The sequence below is a fragment of the Suricata suricatta genome, chromosome 5 (genome assembly GCF_006229205.1).
Source record: "Suricata suricatta isolate VVHF042 chromosome 5, meerkat_22Aug2017_6uvM2_HiC, whole genome shotgun sequence".
Lineage (NCBI taxonomy): Eukaryota > Metazoa > Chordata > Mammalia > Carnivora > Herpestidae > Suricata > Suricata suricatta.
The window spans coordinates 40,835,105-40,847,917 of record NC_043704.1 but is presented as its reverse complement, the minus strand read 5'-3'; positions in this window follow the sequence as shown (position 1 = coordinate 40,847,917).

Sequence of the window (12,813 nt, the reverse complement as noted above, 5' to 3'; positions counted from 1 at the left end):
GGCTCTCATAAAATGCTAAAGGAAAAACAAAATTGGAATAACAACAATATAGTAACAAAGTTAAAGAAATAGTCCTATTCATGGTGAGCATTTTGTAACCATCACACAAATTGAGTCTGACCACAGACTGGCTCAGCTGGTTTAGTTTCTGGGTATGCAGGGCCTTGGCTCTTGTCCTCACAATCCTGTCCACCCCCAATGCCATAAACCTAAGCTGAACAGGATTCACACTTGAGCCCTTGTGTTGGGATTTTCTCTGGGTGCCAGGCCACCAGTAAGCTCCCTTTGGGTTCACACTGCCCTTTCATCTGAGCAGCCACTCCCACATAAAAACCCACGTTCTGACCTTCTGTGCCTTGAGAAAAACCCTTTTACAAACTTTCGCTAAGGCATCATGACTCCGGCAACTTTCCACCAACCTCCAGCCCCAAAGTCAAACGTAGTCACTTACCAGATTCTCAGAGAAACCGGAACACCTATGCAGAAGCTCTACCCAGGCACTCACAGAGCCTTGAAGCTCATGTCGAGAACCTATATTTTAGAGTCTAGTGATCTCATGGCCTCAGACAGGGAGCTCCATTTCCCAGAAGTCTCTTTCCTTATGTGATTCCCTGCTTGGTTCCCCCAGCCTCCTTATCTGCACCCAACACCAACGGCAGCAGATTTCTTAAATTACCCACCCTCGGGGCCCCTGGGTGGCTCCGTTGGTTGAACCTCTGATTTCGGCTCAGGTCATGATCTCACAGTTCGTGGGTTGAGCCCCGCATCGGGCTCTGTGCTGACAGCTCAGAGCCTGGTGCCTGCTTCAGATTCTGTGTCTCCCTCTATCTCTCTGCCCCTCCCTCTCTCATGCTCTGTCTCTCTCTGTCTCAAAAATAAATAAAACATTAAAAATAAATAAACATAAACCACCCACCTTCATCTGGCACGCTCACTGATTTTCCCTATGGAAAGAATACTTAATTTTCTGTTAATTTGTAAAGCAGAGGAGATGGACACCTTCTAGCCCTTCTTTGATGAGGTTGATAATTCTCCCTTCTCAGGTCCTCCAAATGGCTTCCTCCAGGGGCCTTACAAAAATCTACACTTTATAATTAGACAGTGTTAAAATGCACTTACATACACACACACATCCAGAAAGAAAAGGTCATTCCCTTATGCTTTCTATTATTTTTTGGTTATTAATCAGATAAAGTTATTTAAGATATTAACTTTTTTCTCTGTATATTTCTCGCTTTTCCCTCCAATGAAAGACAATGCAGCCTCTGTGACTCATTGCTTCAGGGGAGGCAGACCAAGAAGTATTTTGAATGCCTTCCTTCTTTGGACTTTTCAGAAACCAAAACCCAGTGGACAACTTAGAGAATTCATGAACATAAACAGAATAGCTTTGAAGATGCATGAAGGGAAAATGATTCACCCCAGACTAAGGATGTATCCTGGACAAGGAGATCAAGGCAACAGCCACAATTCTTCAGAACACAGAGGACCCTGAAGGCACCCGGCAAAAACTCTGGAACCCAGAGAGTGTTTCCTGTGTGCGAGATGTCACAGAGGGGCACGCAGCCTTGAAGAAGCTCCTCGTGTCCCACACATGACACGGAAGCAGTGGGCTGGGACAAGAGCTGAGGACGCCATGCAGGACGGAACCTTGAATTCCTGACACTACCGTCTGACCTGATAACTGCATGTGAGAGCCCACCCCAGCTGACCGGGTGCAGGCCCCCCAGCCATGTGTGGCTCAACTCTGGAGAAGACAGGAAACCTCCAAAGTAATGGAGATAAAATTTTTAATATTAAATTGCTTTTTAAAAAACAAAAAGTTAGGGCACCTGGGTGGCTCAGTCGGTGAGGTGTCTGACTTCGGCTCAGGTCATGATCTCACAGTACGTGGGTTCGAGCCCCGTGTCGGGCTCTGTGCTGACAGCTAGCTCAGAGCCTGGAGCCTGTCTTCAGATTCTGTGTCCCCCTCTCTCTCTGACCTTCCCTTGCTCACTCTCTCTCTCTCTCTCTCTCTCTCTCTCTCTCTCTCTCTCAAAAATAAATAAAACATTTTTAAAAATTTAGAAAACAAAAAGTTGCCTTATTCTTTGTACAGTTGAGTTGGTGGCATGGGATTTGCACTTCTTAATTTATTCCTATGCCTTGATTTTCCAATTCCTTTTATGATACTTGAAGATAAAACTCAGTCTTAAACTGGTATCACTAGAATTTGTTGAGTGCCTTGAATTTGATTAGGACTCAGTGAATAAGGTCTGTTTGATTAACATTATCAAATCATAAAATCTTTTAACTGGATGCATTAGAACACCTTTTATTCCAATCTCTTTATGTCACTGATGAGGAAACTAACGCCCTGAGCATTAAATTTCCAGGCCACACAGGAAGCCTCCTGCTTCCGTTCCTTCCAGAACAACTTTTATCTTCTAAAGCTGGAAGGCTATAGAGTCGGCTATCTTCTTGAAGACCGGGCCTCAGTAACTAATACCTCAGTAAAGCTAATGGATAGTGCACACTTACACTGTCCACTCAAATCCCATTCTAGTGGTCAAACTCCTTTTTAGAAATACTAAAGACATTGGTCCAGGTTATCTTCTGTACTTCCTATTGCTGTAAGAATGTCTCCTTCTTCTGGAATGCTGGCTGGTGACCGTTGTGTGTGACCGCCTCTCTAAGCCACCCCTCTATCTTCAGAAAAAACATCAAGAGCATCATTTTTGTCAGGGTGTCTTCCACTTGGGGTGTCCTCAGGGGGCAGTAAAAGTGGAAGAGTGAGAAAGGGCCCAGGCCTCGAGGGAAAAGATGTGGCTTTGCCAGATGGTGCTAAATAAGAGGCTGAATTGTTACACAATCCCTTTGACAGAGATCAAGTGCACAGATTCATCCTATTTTTAATGAACATCACTTTGTGTTCTGAATGCCTGTTGTTTGTTTGTTTTTTATATTTTCTTCTCCCAAGGCTATGTCTGGCTTCATTTTAATTTCATTTAACCTGTAAGAAATACCTGAGGAGGCAAAAGACTCAAATGCCATGAACTGAGGACTCTATTTTCTTGCCTTTTCCTCTCTCCCCTTTTCTCTTGGGCTTACTCCTACTATAAGCTAGTTCCCCCAAATCTGCAGTCTTCAATTGTATTCCTCTTCTTTTTTTTTCTTTTCTTTTCGTTTCTTTTCTTTTCTTTTTTTTTTAATATCTGAAAATCCCAAGAGCCCAGCACAGGGAGAAGGGAGGAATGGATAGGTTGAGCACAGAGGACTCTCAGGACAGTGATGTCCGTGTAGGACTTTATAATGCTGGATACATGGCATCATAGTCTTAGCCAAACCCACAGAATGTACAACACTAAGAGTGAGCCCCTAAGATACACTGTGGACTGCGGGTGATGGTGATCTCTCATCATCAGTTCATCCTTGGTGATGGTCCACTGAGGTAGGGAATGCCAACTATGGGGGATGGCCAGGCATATGCCCAGATAGAGGGCATATGAGAAATCTCTGTACGTGTCTCTCAATTTTGTTATAAATCTGAAACTTCTATCAAAAAAGTATTTAAAAATAATAAAAAGTAAAATTGTAAAACACTGAGTCCTGTGAACATGCATGCCACTGAGGAATACTCAGCATCTCTACAATATTCCTTACACTACTGACTCCAGCTTCAAAATTTTAGGCCAGATTTGGGTCTTACCTCCTACCCCACTGTCGTGCACACTGCAGCTGCCGTCCTTAGTTCATGGCCCAGACAAAGATAGAGCTTCTGTTCCTGCATTTCCAAGAGCACTATTAACTCAAGGTTATTGTATCCACTCAACTAAAGGTATGGGGATAATTGAGAGAGATTATAGCCCAGGACCAAATAAGAAATTAAGATGAACATTTAGACATCATTTTTCTTTCAAAATTCCTTAATTGTAACCACCATGGGCAATTTCTCCAGTCACTTGTGTTTTTGTCCTTGTCCAGCAAAATTTGCTATGTCCCATCCCTACCTTCTCCCCCATACCTGTCTCCTCTCTGCTGTCTACTTCTAGACCCCTTCAATCTATCACCCCTTCCAGAGACCATATTAGAATCCGCATCTTCCTCTTACTTAATCATGCTGCAGAATTTATCTCACATTTGTTTTGTTATCTACTCCAGACCAAGTTCTAAGTCTTCTTTCACACAATGAAAACTTCTTGTCATGAAATTTCCTAAACAAAAAAGCCACATCACCCGCTCCCAGGTTACTTATCATATCCCTCTGTGATGTAGAAGCAGCAGCACTCATTTCTCTTCCTAAGAGCAAGTATTGTTTCCAAATGTGAACACTTTGAGCCTCCTTGCATCTAAGAGAAACAGTCATTCTAGGAAGATTTGCAAGTGGAAGCTATTTTGAGCCTTATATTTCTGTCTACGAATAATGAAATCATTCTGAAGATTCTCCACTGTGTCTAGTTACAACTGTACCTCCTACATCAAGTCCTGCTGGTAGACTGTGGGTCAAAACAGATACCTCAGATACCTTTAAAAGCCATTATTTTGAGGGGAACCTAGGTGGCTCAGACAGCCAAGTGTCTAATTCTTGATTTCAACTCAGCTCATAAACTCACAGTTCCAGAAATCACGCCCCATGTCAAGAGGGTTGGGCTCTGCCCTGACAGTGTAGAGACTCCTTGGGACTCTCTCCCTCTCTCTCTGCCCCTCCCCTGCTTTCTCATGTACTGTCTCTCTCAAAATATATAAACATTTTAAAAATAAATAAAAACCATTATATTGAGTTAATTTTTTCTCCATCTTAGAAGTTCTCAGATAAACCTGAGGCAGCTTATCAAACCTCTACAAGATAATCTTTTAAAAAGGTGGCCTCATAACACACACATGAAACAATGCTCAGCATCACTCATCATCAGGGAAACACAAATCAAAACCACACTGAGATACCACCTCACACTGGTTAGAGTGGCTAAAATGAACAAATCAAGAGACTATAGATGCTGGCGAGGGTGTGGAGAGACAGGCACCCTCCTACACTGTTGGTGGGAAGGTAAACTGGTGCAGCCCCTCTGGAAAACAGTGTGGAGGTTCCTCAAAAAACTCTATAGAACTCCCCTATGACCCAGCAATAGCACTGCTAGGGATTTACCCAGGGGATACAGAAGTGCTTGATATATAGGGGCACATGTGCCCCAATGTTCACAGTAGCACTCTGAACAATAGCCAAATCCTGGAAAGAGCCTAAATGTCCATCAACTGATGAATGGATCAAGAAGATGTGGTGTATACATACAATGGAGTATTACATGGCAATGAGAAAGAATGAAATCTGGCCATTTGTAGCAATGTGGTTGGAACTTGAGGGTGTCATGCTAAGTGAAATAAGTCATGCCGAGAAGGACAGATACCATATGTTTTCACTTATGAGTGGAATAGAAGAAACTTAACAGAAGACCATGGGGGAGGGGAAGCGGAAAGATAGTTAAAGAGAGGGAGAGAGGCGAACCATAAGAGACTCTTGAATACTGAGGACAAACTGAGGGCTGATGGGGGGAGGAAATGGGTGATGGGTATGGAGGAGGGTACTTGTTGGGGTGAGCACTGGGTGTTACATGGAAACGAACCTGATAATAAACTATATAAAAAAGAAGGTGGCTTCATGCCAAAGTCTACAGCGGCAGGATAGTAGACAGTGATTAGCATCAGCCAGGCAACACTAGCTGCCCCTGGGAAGCAAGCTCCTGACGTCACTGGATGGGAGGCAGGCAGAAGTTGCCCTAAAAAATGGTTTTGTGTGATCAAAGATGATAGTATCATTATACCCAGGGGCAGCCCCAGGCCTTGCTAGTTCCCTGCAGCAATAACCTAAGGAAATCTTTGCATCAATGACACGTAGCCAACTCCCAGGCAATTTGAACGCTGCTCTGAGTGATCACAGACAACTGCATTCCAAGTCTGTTCTCCCTTCCAGTACTTCTTGTTACAAAGGACATTATTTTCCCATTAAGTCAATCTTTTATGAAGTAATTTAGAGCAGTGTATGCACATGGAAACCAAATAAGGGAGAGTGGGATTGCCCAATGAGCTAGCTCTAAGGTTGATGCCTCAGGGTACCTTTCTCCTCCCTTATCTTTCCTTGGGTTATTGGTGAAGGATTCTCTTCTTATTCCCTGGCACAATGTCTATCACAGAGTAAGACTGTGTTTTCATCAATAAAATAGATTGGATTTCATTATCGACAGAACGATCACCAGGCAGTTGTATTTGAGCTAGTTTACCGACCAAGTACATGGTTAGTAATAGAAATAATTTTAATACTTTTCTTCATAGAAAAGTTATTTCATAGTTTATTTAAATGTCCAAAAAGGGCAGCATCCATCATGAAAGAAATTTCAATTCAAAAGACTAAGTCAGTTACTTTCAATATTCTTCTGTGATTTAAATTCACATCTAATCAGAAAGGGAAACCCTTTTGTTGATTGTTTTTAGGAATGCAAACTGGTGCAACTACTCTGGAAAACAATATGGAGGTTCCTCACAAAGTTAAAAATAGAACTACTCTACGACCCAGCAATTGCACTACTAGGTATTTACCCAAAAGATACAAAAATACTGATCTGAAGGGCCACATGCACCCCAATGTTTATAGCAACTCTGTCAACCATAGCCAAAGTATGGAAAGAGCCCAAATGTCCATTGACAGACAAATTGATAAAGATGTGGTGCATGCGTGTGTGTGTGTGTGTGTGTGTGTGTGTGTATGTGTGTGTGTGTATAATGGAATATTACCTAGCTGTCAAAAAGAACAAAACTTTGTCATTTGCAACAATGTGGATAGAACTAGAGGATATTATGCTAAGTGAAATAAGTCAGAGAAAGACAAATACTATATGATTTCACTCATATGTGGACTTTAATAAATGAAACAAATTAACATAAGGGAAAGAAAAAAGAGAGGGAGGCAAAACATAAAAGATACTCTTAACTACAGAGAACAAACTGAGGGTTGCTGGAGGGGTGTTGGGGGGGAGAAGATGGGCTAAATGGGTGATTGGCCTTAAGGAGAGCATTTGTTGTAATGAGCACTGAATGTTATATGTAAGGGATGAATCACTAAATTCTATTCCTGAAACTAATATTACACTAAACCAATATTATATGCTAACTAACAAGAATCTAAATAAAAACTTGAAATATTTGTTTTATTTTTTAATGTTTATTTATCTTTGAGAGAAAGGGAGACAGAGTGTGAGTGGGGGAGGGGCCGAGAGAGAGGGAGACACAGAATCCAAAGCAGGCTCCAGCCTCTGAGCTGTCAGCACAGAGCCCAATGTAGGGCTCATACTCACAAACCACAAGTTCATGACCTGAGCTGAAGTTGGATGCCTAACTGACTGAGCCACCCAGGTACTCCAAAACTTGAAACTTAAAAAAAAAGCAAGCATATCTAAATCAGTCATGAGTATCACTAAAACAGTGTTTCAAAGCAGCTAATTTTTCTAGATTAATATTTACTATAAGTTCCTTTCTAAAAGAAAGATGAAGAAGAAGGAGGAGGAGAAGGAGAAGAAGGAATTTTTCTTTAGATGTTAAAAAATCCTAAAAGTTAACAGGAAACAAAGCCAGAAATCAATTCCAAGATCTCCGCTATGCTCTATTGGGTACCTTTCATCCATTCATCTGTTTGTGCACACCTTTGATATTTACTGAGGTCCTGCTACATACAGGGTATATAATAAAGGGATTATGACAACTGAGTAGAGCAACATACTTCTGCAGTGATTAGTCATAAGACGCTCCTTCCAGCCTTCAAAGGAACAATTTTCTTTGCCAAATCTAACTTTGAATGCATTAATTACCCTGATGTAACTAGGGTCAGTTATTGTTTCAGAGCAGTGGGAAACAAAAGAAAGAAGGGGAAACATTTGTTGCTTGCACTGACCTTATTGATATAAACTCAATAGTGAAACTTATAAACATTGAGAAATTTCCTAATATTTTCATCTCACCTCCCACTGAAAGCCTGAGGGATGAACTTTTTGCTAGTTGTTTATTTTTTGCCTAGGCAAGTGGAAGCCAATATGGTGGCAAACTTACAAAGCAATGTATTTTTGTGCACTGATTTACAGAAACCAGAATTTAGAGAACATTATTCTAGAAGGGATGCAGGGACCAAGGACAGAAAGGACCACCATTAAAGTGATAAAAGCTGAAGTTTTCAAAAGAGAGTTTTCACCGCTTCAGTTTGTGAGATAAAATCGCAATTTTTTTTAACACACTGGATATAAACACATGAGCAAAACTGCATAGCGAAGAAAGCACACATCACTTACGGACCAGAACCGACTGTTTATACACTTGTGTGAAAACATGATTTGGCACTACTGCCACTGAATGGCTTTACCCTAATCTGTAATTGAATTTAGATGAGGACATGTGGTATAAGCATCCAGGTCAAGCCAAGTTCTGCTTGAATTAATACTCAATACCTCAAGCCTGGATTGTTAGACCTCCTGATTGACTTTCAGCCTCTCCACGACAATAGATGCTCAGACCACTGCCAGACCCATCTAACAAAAACAATGCTTACTCCAAAGTATTCCCACTGAATGGCTCCCCATTGTCTAATAAATAAAATAGGAAGTCTTCATCCTGGCATTTGAGGTTCTCCACAATATGACACCAATCTGACTATCTGATATGTGAGTCTCCTGCTCCGACTGCAAGGGGTTTTTCATTGTTCCTCAAATAAACAATGCCGATTCCCTTCGCCATGACCTTGTTTAAGCTGTGTTTCTCCAGATGTGACCACGTCAGAAGTTCATGGAAAAGCACAGTTCTTTGATGAAACTTTCCTATCTTTCCTTCCCACAGCGGTTTTCCCTCTGAATTTCTAGAGCCGTTTCTCAACCTCAACACTACGAATATTTTGGTCCATGTATGTTTTGGTGGGAAGTTGTCCTATGCTTTGCAGAATGTGTAGCAGCATTCTGGGCCCCCACTCCATTGGTGGGAGTCACTGCCCACTCCCACCCCCCAGTAGGGACAAGTAAAATCATCTCCAGACATGTCAAATGTCCCCTAGAGAGAAAAAATCATTCCCAGTTGTTCAAGCTCATTATTGTTTGTATCGCTCATACTGGCATCTTTAAATATTTCATATATTTTTTGCCTCTTAAACTAGATTGTTTTTGTACAAGGATTGCATCTTACCTTGTCTGGAATTCCTAATAGAGTGTTGTAGTGAATACTCAGTAAATATTTAAAATTTGAATGTAGACCTCAGGGCAAGATGGCGGAGAAGTAGGGAGTTCCGTACTTCCTGCCGGCATCTCTCAAAGAAGGGCTGAAGCCAAAGAACACTGAACCGCTAGAGTCTAGGAAGAAAAGAGACAGAGTCCAAGAAGACAGCCTCATAGGTGAGTGACTGGGGAAGATAAAAATGGGCGGGGACCTGGAGGCACAGAGGGGAGGGAGCCCCTTCCGCAGAGAGACAAGGGGAAGAGAAAGACCAGCTGAAACTGCTCATAGAACCGTCCCTGGAGAAGAGAAAACCCTTGGCCCAGGGACGGAGAGGGATCCAACATCCCATCTCTAACGCAGGGCGTTCAGAGAGAGATCCTATCTCTAACTGCTGCGATTTCTCTGGGCTGGGTGCCCCGTCCCAGTCGGCATCAAGAAGAAAGGCTCCCCTATTCAACCCCTGGCTAGGAACTGGCCCAGCCTGCAGGGAGTACATTTCAGGCGAGATCATTAAAGTGCGAGGACTAAGATCTGGAAACGAGGCGGGGCTTGGGAAATAGAACACGGCCTACCTTGGCTGTGCCAGCAGCACAGGGAGATTGGACCAAAAAGACTGATTTGCGGGGCGCCTGGGTGGCTCAGTCAGTTGAACATCTGGCTTTGGCTCAGGTCATGATCTCACGGTCCATAGGTTCAAGCCCCACATAGGGCTCTGTGCTGACAGCTAGCTCAGAGCCTGAAGCCTGCTTTGGATTCTGTGTCTCCCTCTCTCTCTCACCCTCCCCTGCCCACGCTGTCTCTGTCTCTCAAAAATAAATAAAAAACATAAAAAAAAAAAGAGTGATTTGCAACACTTGGTTTGAGAAGAGACTGAGGGGCCGTCATTTTTCTCCCCACAACCACTAAGGTGGGGCTTCAGGGAGCAGTGAGGGGGGGGACCAGCAGTGGAGGCAAGATCTGCCTACACCAAACCACGCCCAGCTGTGCTGGAGAGCTGCCTTTTTCTCCCCCCGCCCTAGAGCCCGAGCAAGACCAATATTGATGCATTGCCGTGATTAACTCTAGATCAATTCTTGCTATTTATTCAGAGATATTTTCCCTTATCTCATTCTTATCTCTCCCCTCCACTGGACTGGGCACTCTGGCTATTGGTTTGCTTAAATAGTCAGATTTAATCCATTCTCTCTCTGGAATAATCAGACTATATAGTTTCTCTGGGTAACATTATCTTCATTTCTTTCTCCTTGCCTCCTACCATATTCTCCTTTTTCTCTCTCTGAATTAAGCCTTTTAGTGTCTCTGCCTGGTCAGTGTTCAATTTCTCACTCTCCCCACCCCTGTCATTTCTCTCTTTGTATATGCTCTTCCATCAGCACTGCCTCCACCCTGCTCTTTATTTGTAGTTGGGATTTCTGGTTTTATGCTTTTATACTGCCCTTTGTCTTCCCCCTCCCCCCACCTTTTGTTTTGCTTGTTTGATTTGTCTGTGCATTTGCATGCTTTGTTTCCCTGTTTGCCTGTCTGTTTTCCTTTCCAGGGCTACATCAAGAAACAAGCCAAAGTACATATGGTGGAGAACCCCAAATATCACTACAAGTAGGGAAATAAAAGAACGAAAGGCACAACAAGAGAGACCAAGGGACACCATTAAAAGAACACTTCCCGAACAGACAGGCCCTGGACAGTCAATGAGCCTCCTTTAATACAGCAGAACTGGCAGGTGCAGTGTGCATAACAAGCTTTTAAAACTTACAAGAGACATAAATCTAGCCAAAATGATGAAACAGAAAAACTCTCCTCTAAAAAAATTCCAGGAAGAAATGACAGCTAAAGATTGCTCAAAACAGATAGAAGCAACATAACTGACCAAGAATTTAGAACATCAGTCATAAAATTAATTTCTGGACTTGAGAGAGGTATGGAAGATATCAGAGAAGCTATTGATACAAAGGTTATGGACCTTAAAAATAGTTGTGATGAATTAAAAAAATACTATAAATGAGGTGCATAATAAAATGGAGGAAGCCACTGCCCGATTGAAGAGGCAGAGAGGAGAATAGGTGAATTAGAAGACACATTTAGAAAAAGAGGAAGCCAAGAAAAAGAGAGATAAATTGATCCAGCAGCATGAAAGGAGAATTAAGAAATGAGTGATGCAATCAAACAGAACAATATCCGTATCATAGGAATTCCAGAAGAGGAAAGAGAGTAAAAGGGGCTGAAGGGATACTTGAACAAATTATAGCTGAGAATTTCCCCAATATGGGGAAGGAAACAGCCATTGAAATTCAAGAGGCACAGAGAACTCCCCTAGGACGTAACTTGAATCAATCTTCTGCATGAAATATCATAGTGAAACTGACAAAATATAAGGATAAAGAGAGAATTCTGAAAGTAGCTAGGGATAAAAGGACCCTAACATACAAAGAGAAACCTATCAGAGTAGTTGCAGACCCATCTACTGAAACTTAGCAGACCAGAAAGGAAGGGCAAGAAAACTTCAATGTGATGAACAGAAAAAATATGTAGCCAAGAATCCTCTATCCAGTAAGCCTGTCATTCAAAATAGAAGGAGAGATAAAGGTTTTCCCAAACAAACAAAAATTGAAAGAATTCATCACCATTAAACCAGCCTTCCAAGAAATCCTAAGGGGGCTCTTTAAGGAAAATGTTGCAAGGAACACAAGGTACCAGAGACACCACTGAAAGCATGAACCCTACAGAGAACACGATGACTCTAAACCCATATTTTTCAATAATAACACTGAATGTAAATGGACTAAATGCTCCAATCAATAGACATAGGGTATCAGGATGGATTAAAAAAAAAAAAAAACACCAAAATCCATCCATTTGCTGTCTACAAGAGACTCATTTTAGACCTGAGGACACCTTCAGATTGAAAGTCAGGGATGGAGAAATATCTATCATGCTACTGGAATTCAAAAGAAAGCTGGAGTAGCCATACTTATATTGGACAACTGGAGTTTAAAGTAAAGGCAGTAACAAGAGATGAAGAAGGGCATTATATAATAATTGAAGGATCTATCCATCAGGAAGAGCTAACAATTATAAATGTCAACACACTGAATTTGGGAGCACCCAAATACATAAAACAACTAATCACACACAGAAATAATCTTATTGATAAGAATGTGCTAATAGCAGGGGATTTTAATACTCTACCTACAGCAATGGATAGATCAACTAGACAGGAAATCACTAAAAAAACAAAGGACCTGAATGACACATTGGACCAGAGAGATTTGACAGATATATTTAGAATTCTACACCCTGAGGCTATAGAATTCACTTTCTTCTCAAGTGCACATGGTTCATTCTCCATGATAGATCACATACTGAGTCATAAAGCAGCCCTCAATAAATATAAAAGAACTAAGGTCATAACATGCATACTTTCAGATCAGAATGCTATGAAACTTGAAATCAATCACAGGAAAAAGTCTGGAAAGCCTCCAAAAACATGGAGGTTAAAGAACACCCTACTAAATAATGATTGGGCCAATCAGGCAATAAGAGAAGAAATTTTAAAAATATATGGAAACAAATGAAAATGAAAATACAAGAATCCAA